The sequence below is a fragment of the Eurypyga helias genome, unplaced genomic scaffold (assembly GCF_000690775.1).
Source record: "Eurypyga helias isolate BGI_N326 unplaced genomic scaffold, ASM69077v1 scaffold5863, whole genome shotgun sequence".
In the NCBI taxonomy this organism is placed as follows: domain Eukaryota; kingdom Metazoa; phylum Chordata; class Aves; order Eurypygiformes; family Eurypygidae; genus Eurypyga; species Eurypyga helias.
In genome coordinates, this window is record NW_010241735.1 from 54,476 (window position 1) to 62,526 (window position 8,051).

Here is an 8,051-nt window from a genome sequence, read left to right on the forward strand (position 1 = left end):
CGTGCCAGGGCGCGTCTGTAGAAGGTAGCCACAACCACGGTCACCCCCAGAGTCAGGTCTTCGGCAGGCTACTAGAGCCTCACCTTCCCCACACTTTTCTTTTTATGGTGATTTTAGATGTGTTTCAGGTAGCTTTCCCCACGATTGCTGCTACATCCAATGTTCCCTTTTCTCTTAAGTTTATCTCACTGCATGAAGTATATTTGTATAAAAGATGATCTAGAAAGTCACATGAATAGAAGTCAAACAGTCTATGTCTGAATAAAACAATCACTGAGGATGTGCAAGACCAGCTTACCAATATCTTCTGCACTTTCAAAATCGACCACAGCCACCATAGATTGATACTTGCCCTGCTCAACATCCAACTCCTGGTTTATAAATCTGATTTATCCCCCAAGTGACTGATTTTGTTCCTTCTGCATCTTTTGGACTACCTCATTTTCTCAGCTATGCCAAAATAAATATTAATTCAGCAGATATATTATGGCTTCCTCCACTGTAACTGAGAGCAGAATGTGACTTGTCTTCTTCTCAGATGCATTATTAAGGAACCTAGTGAGAGCACAGATTTTCCTGCTGTTATCACATGATAAGGTCGAGTTGATCTGCAAAGTGAAACCTTTCAGAATTTTATTTGGCAGTTTGCTTTAAAACATCAAGTGGTAAATGGTTTCTGCTCTATTTCAGTTCTCATGAACACAGTTCTTTTACGACTGAACCCTTCAACAGGTTAGCAAACATTGTCTCTCTGCCAAGACATGCCATTTCTTTTTTTGTAGAATACTTCTTTTCTTCATTCCTCTGCCAACCCTTTTCTCTTCTCCACACACTGCTTTCAGATTGCCAAGACATGATCGTGTGCTTTAAAGTTGATTTCAGAATTACTTGGCATATCTTCTTAGCTTTCATTTATTATTCTATCTGGAAACACAATAGAAAGCTTTGACTTTCGAGAAATTTTTCTTAAGCACCTCCACTGAGAACCTATCAAAGTGCAAGCTACCAATGATTTTGTGTAAGAAACTAGACCATTACGATTAATATTCTTTTCCATATACAGTTAAGAAAGATTTAAACTTCAAAGCTAAAATCCATATTTAACCTCCCTAGAGAGCTCAGGTATTGGCATCTTTTTATCAAGCTGAAAAATGAAATGTAAGAGGGAAGTCTTATGCAAGAATAAGACTTACTCCTTATACACTCCAGTGCTGTCCAAGAAGGATTCCCTAGTGCAAGGAAACCACCTAACCATATAAAATGTATCAGACTGGGCATCTGGAGGGTTGTGTCCTTAAGAAGTCTATTAGTAGAGTTAAAGCCACAAATAGTAGCTGTGGTCATCTCATCTGTCTTTCTGTTGCACTGATAACAAAACATCACTCACTTTTCTCACTGATCTTTCCAAGTCCTCAGCTCATTTTAGTAGCTCTGTCCTAAATATTCTTTCTGTTCTTTCCACAAACTCTATGAGGCTGAGCTTCAATAACCCAGGAGTGGTCTCCCTACTTCTTACACAACCAATAATTATATTTGCCATTTTAAGAGTCAGCATCTATTTGGGACCGCGGAATTACCTGGGTTTCAGCCATTACTCCAATCCCCTTTTCATGCCATTATATTCATGGAAATGGTCTCCACCATTTAAGTGTGACCTACATTCTTTGTTCATAGATGTAGCATTTTGCATTTGGCTGCATTTTTTCAGAGTATGTATTTCTGCTACCATTTTGTTTGTCCCTTAACTCTTCAGAGTGAAAACTTTTGGGGAAGTCAATCTACCTATGTGTTGATATGGTGCCTAACACAACAGGCCTTTGAATCTGGTAAGAGTTCTTGAATGAACTTCACTGACCACCTCTTCACCACATGCTTTTCACGTAGCCATCTTTATACTGGGCTGCATCTTCAATGTCTTTTAGTAATCAGATACCAAAACATCACATGAGCCACCACATGTCTGATTAATGCCTCCCTTCCATTGCCTTGAGTTCAAGACAAAAATAAGCTTATTTATATAAACCTGTTGTCAGACATGAATACTTAAAGGCTAACCTGGCCACACAGCACAAAATCATCAGCTTGCTTGACAAGCTTCCCACTCCTACTCTTCGTAACAGGTTTCAGGAGCACCTACGGAAGTCAAAAATACCTTTTCTATCAATAGAGCACAGGATGGCCAAACTCAGGACAGTCTTAGAACTGCATACATCCCATGTGTTTACAGACCAAAGACAGTAAGTGTTTCAGATGTACAGGTATTTATATATTTAGGAGTTATAAGACACAGCTTGGAACAGAGGTATTCTCTTAAACTAGTTCTAGCCATAAACACTGGTGACCACTCTATTCTACGGAGAAAAGACACTTAAATGAGGTTTTGTAGAATGTCAGATGCAATCTGTCAGCCAGAACAATCTCAGCTCCCCTGTGTAGATGAGGATCCCAGGATTTTAGAGTGAGAATCTGTTTTAATGCTCTTTTGACCCCTGCTCATGGGCTGTTGTTAAAATTTTGGTGGGATCAGCGAAGGACCCAATGCATAACAACAGAACAGTAAAAGCTCTACAGGTTCAGCAACTATTCCTAGCAGTAGGGAGTCTATACTTTCCCAAATAATTAAAAAAAAAAAAAAAAATCAGCCCTGGAATGCGATATGGAGAGAACCAACCTACTCGAAACATACAAAAAATACCTAAGTAAAATGTGACTGTTACTTTTTCCCCCCAAAAATATATAAATCATGTTACCACCTGTTGTCCTCTGCCAATTGAAGGACACTGGATTTCAAACTCATGTCTGCAAGTTTTTCAAAATTCCTTAGTATTTCATTGCTGAAACATTTAATTGCTTCTGACTGCCTTCAGGAGTTGCACTGGAAGAAAAGCCGTTGTGCAAGGCAGCTGGGAGATCTCAAGCAGTTCCAACTTTTCCCAGTTAATTCTATAGCCTGAAAGCAAGCCAAGATCTTGGATTAACACTAGAAGGGCGAGGATTGTGGCTTCAGAGTTTGTTACAAACAAAAGCACATTGTCAGTGTATAGCATCAAATGGTACTTCAGTGAACCAACCTTGATACCCTGAATACTTGAGTGAAAGCATACTGTGATTGCCATTTATTTCAGGGCATCAGCAAACTCTGATGTTGTTGCAAGCCCATTGGGAGCCAGGGAATTTGTAGTTTAGCAAAAAAATAAACAAATGCACCCCTCCTCCCCTCCCCCCCTCGAAAAAAAAAACCCAAAACCCAAACAACAAATTCCACACAATGCCAATGAAACCAAACAGAAAGTTCACCTTGCATGGGTTAGTTTTCAGGACCTTGCGTGCAGGACCATAATTAGACTCTTGGAGATTTTAATGAAATTAAGGAATTGTGTTTTATAAGCTTGATGTATATCTCATTGTATATTATTATTATCTCAGCCTGCCCTAATCATTCCCCCAGCTGCTTTTTGCTTAAGATGGCAAGTTAGCAGTCTACCTACTTTTTCCCTGACTCCCAGAAGTCTTAACAATGTGTAAATTCAATGTGGGCCATATGCAGTTTATTTAACCTCTCCAGGTGTTCTGGGAAAGGACTTCTACCCTGTTGCTGATCTAATTTCATCTTCTGTCTTCACCTTTTCCTTAAAACCACAGCAAAACTAATAACTTACCCTCAAAGCAAGCCTTCAAAGCAGCTTGTCAATTTTCCTCAAAGAAAAACTGAAAAGATCAACTTCCTTTTTTTTTTTTCTTTTTGTATAAACAACCTGAAGTGAAGATCTAAAATGAGCATGGTATTAAATTTCTGTTTTATTTTATGCTTAAAGTGCATGGAGTAAGTTTTATGGTAATGAATGCAGAGTCAGAGATTAGAGGTGCATCAGCTGAGGAGTTGAACACAGCTCCCATGAGGACATGAAAAGAAAAAAAAAAGAATAATCAACCTATGAATACAGCCTTTATTACAATACCACAGTTCTAGACCATGTAATTTATGGCTTGAGTGGAAAGATTTATGTACTATTAGTTCCAGATTTCATTAGACCTATGCACAGTTATGATAAGGATGTGTGCATCTCTGGAAGTTTTTCAAAAAGTCTAAGAAAATTCTACATAGTGAATTCCCCTGGTCGCAGACCACATGTCTGACATGACGACTTCTCAGGCAGACCATGTTCCTCTCCTGGTTTCTACTTAGAAAGCAAACACAGCAGGTAAAGCTGGTTTTTTGTTCCATCTGTATAAACCCCAGCACAGTGGGATTCCCATAAATTGGGATTTTAGAGTGTTAGGATAATGCAGATAATAAAATCAAATCAATAACAGTATGAAACAATGCAGGAAACCAAATTCAGCACTGTACAACATATCCAGCTTGTGAGAAATTTGACCCAGCTAAAATCTGCCCTTTGCTCTACAACTTCCCCTGTAAAGTCTTGAAAACACATTATTTCAGAGACAGGACTGTGGCAAAAAAAAACCTCTTTTTTTTTTTTTTTAATACTCTGAACCTCCCAGGATGGTTTCTTTACTTGAGAATACACAGAATTTTATTGTCCTCCTTCAGGCATTGGCCTTGAGGCCAAGAACCCGTGGACCTCAACATCGCATGTGAGGTCCTCAGACAGAGCAAATATTTCTGGGGAAAGTACCAGAAGATTTCCTTGTCACATGCCTTAGAGTTCCTTGCAATTCTGAGGCTGTTTCTATGTGATCTACTCTCTAGATCAGCTGGTTTACATTTAATTAATTTTACATTCCCAGGAGGTTTCCCAAATCTGGGCAGCCATGCCATGTATCTAATCTTCTGCTGAAGACATACAACTCAACTGCATCACAGACATTAACAGAAATATCAGGGAGGAGACATAACAGATACTGTTGTACCTCCAGAGATGAGTGGGCTCAGCTGAAGTTGTTTGTAGCCAGGAGGGAAGGAGTATAGTCTATGGAAGGAAGCAGTTTGGAGCAGTCAGCTTGCTCTTGGCTTGACTAGTAGTTAGATAAATAACTGTATACACAGGCTAGAACTAGCAATCAGGTCATGAATCTCTGCAAATAGTTATTTTTATAAGAATTCAAACACATTTGGCAAGCCTGGTGTTGTCTTATGTTACTAACTGGCAAATGGTATACAAAGTCTTTCACTTCAGAGAGACCAACAGCAAAGAGGAGATCACAGTAGACAGGAAGACAATAAAAACATCATTGAGCACAGAACAAAGTAGTGACCTGGGACAACAGGAGATCTGAATTTCAAACCTGTATAAGCATGGAAAGAAAAATTTTGTCCATGACCATGTAGATCATGGGTATGAAAAATTTGAAAATTAAGGAAAATATTTTAAAATTAATATTTTGATTTCCTACTAGCTTGAAACAAATAAACAAAAAGAATAAGATTGAATTATCTAAAATAATTGGTGAACAGAGAACAAATTCATTTGATAAATACTGACTGAGAAGGGAGAAAAACATTGCAGCTCCAGGAATCGGCAAAGGAAATCCATGCTTGTAATGCATTGCTCAGATCCAATCTGTATCCATGTCTACATTTAAGGTATGAAAGATTCACGAAACACAGACGAGATCATTCATGGGATGAATAATTCGGGCAATTGCAACGTAAAGGACTGACCACTAAGATGAACAGCAGCTCAAACCCAAACACAACTGCTTCTGAACAGAAAAGAATGAACTGCTGAAAACATGCATCAAAACTGATAGAACTGACAGTGAAGAACAAGTGGTTCTGGTAGGCTGGAGCAAAAGGAATGCAGAAGGTGAGACAAACTTGTCAAAAACATAAGCCCCATGCAAGGCAAAAGATAGAAGTTGAGCACACCTCCATGCACCCTTAACAAGTACTCAAAAAACCTCCATGAAAGGAGCATGCTTTATCCTGGCACTGTAGCAACAGGGAGTACAGAAAAGTCCCCTGCAGCTGAGAGGGCAGGGACTCGAGGCTTCTGTAGGAGAGTCCACCTCAGTCCAGCTCTCAAAATTGCCCAAAGCAATCCCAAACATGGGAGTCATTAGTGGAGCGGGAGCAGAGGCAAGGCTGGGAAGAAGTGAAACAGAAGCATCACACAGCAGCGAGAGCATCAGCAGTGTCTTGGCTGCTGGTAGCCACCAGCCTCACGAGGAGCCATCCCTCCACCCTTGGGCATGCTGGACAGGGACACCCCCCCACCTCCCCAGCCAATTCCCAAGCTCGGAGTTGGAAGAACACAGGGCATGTCCCAAGAGGCACTGAGGAAAAGCTCTGTATTTATACACACTATCATTTCGGATCGGTTTATTTACACCAGATCTACCAAAAAACAGGCAGCTCAGTTTTACAAGTACTCTTACCCAGCACAAAATGAAAGAGTGAGTGGGGACATTGGTGATAGCCAGGCTTTCAGCAACCAGCACACCCCCATTACTTTCCCTTTCCCAAGGAGCGATTTTCCTTATCTGTATCTGTGAGCAAGATCTTGCCATTATGCCGGATCCCACTGAAGTTTGCTTTACTGTGATGGAAAAATCAGCAACAGATCCATGGCCCCCCGAGGGACACCCTGGTACCAGTCACTCAACCCACAGTGGTGTTATAAAACAGTAACCTTCTGCTTTGCTAACACGCAGACATCTGAGCCGTGAGCAATTTGTATAAAGCGTTTTAAGATACCAAGAAAAGAGCAAAAAGCAAAGATGAGAAACAATAACATACTGTTAACTTTTGGGTTAACACAGCTCCCAGTAATTTTCTTGTCTCTGTGCATCAAAGTTAAAACTGAAAAAAATTAAAATAATCGTATCTCCTCATACACATCCCATCAAACTGTACCAGGATACTTCAGTTTTGTCTCTGTTGGCTTCTGTTATGTTGACTTCTGCTACAGGACGAGTGAACACACTGAGGAATAGAGCCATAATTCTGCTCCAAAATCTAATGCCAGCTGGAAACAGTGAAATTATGACATTGGACTTGTCAGTGGGGATGTCAACAACAGTAGCACGTAAAGGTTTTATGAAATACTTGTTTTGCAGTCCTCCAGATCCTGTAAAAGTGCTCAGAGGTTGCCTGTTAAGGTCTGATCTAAATCCTTTTGAATTAGTAAAAGTCTAATAATGGATTTTAATGTTCTCTGGATCAGAACCTTTTATGATGAACATGTCTGGAATAGCTTTTTTTACATCCCTTAAAAGTAAATATTTTGGTTTAAACTCCTCTTCCCCACAAGCAAGCCAGGAAATAGGCTGTAACTAGCCTGCCTTTTGGACAGACTCCTTTTGATTTTCTTTGTGCATTACAAGCAAATAACATAATCAGTAATCTGCAACCATGATCGAGCTAAAATCTAGGCTAAGCTGACAATATTCATCTTAGCCATTATTTGAGGAAGAAACTGGTTACAGGTTGGCATACCATTTGCAGGAGAGTATTTCATGCTGTTGGTTTTGTAGTAGCAGTATTTAACAGCCTGCCAGGGAATTAGTAAAAGTAACTATGTTTACTAAGAGTAATGCTAACTAAACAGCTCCAGACAAAGCCTCCTATGCTTTACAAACCTTTGCACTCTGCCAGAAGAATGTGGGAAAAGAGTTAATCAATAAAAGACAAAATAGAAGCATTACCTCATCGCGATGAAAACTCCCATAGCCTAAACACTGAACCCAAAGGAGAAAACTGAACTAGTGACTCCAGCGATAGGAGTAAACCTCTGGTAACGTCAAACGCTCCATTCTGCTTAGAGAAATATTTGGCTCTGAGTGAAGTAGCAATCTCTGGTTTTATCCCATGAAATGAAGATAGAGATAAAAAGCAAACACAAAAATGATTTGTTTTTAAAATAATGTGATAGCCTTAGGCCAGACTATGCCTTACAAAATATTAATTCATAGCTGATTACAGAGAAGCATCTGCCATAATTCTGGCCTCTGTGCTCTACCATACCCTAAATTATCAATAATACATACCATTTCTAAACAGCTATCAAATCATGTAGCAGTATGTCAACCTATTAGCAATAAAGCATGTATTTGGGTATGAAAGAAGAAATTATTTTGAGAAAGAA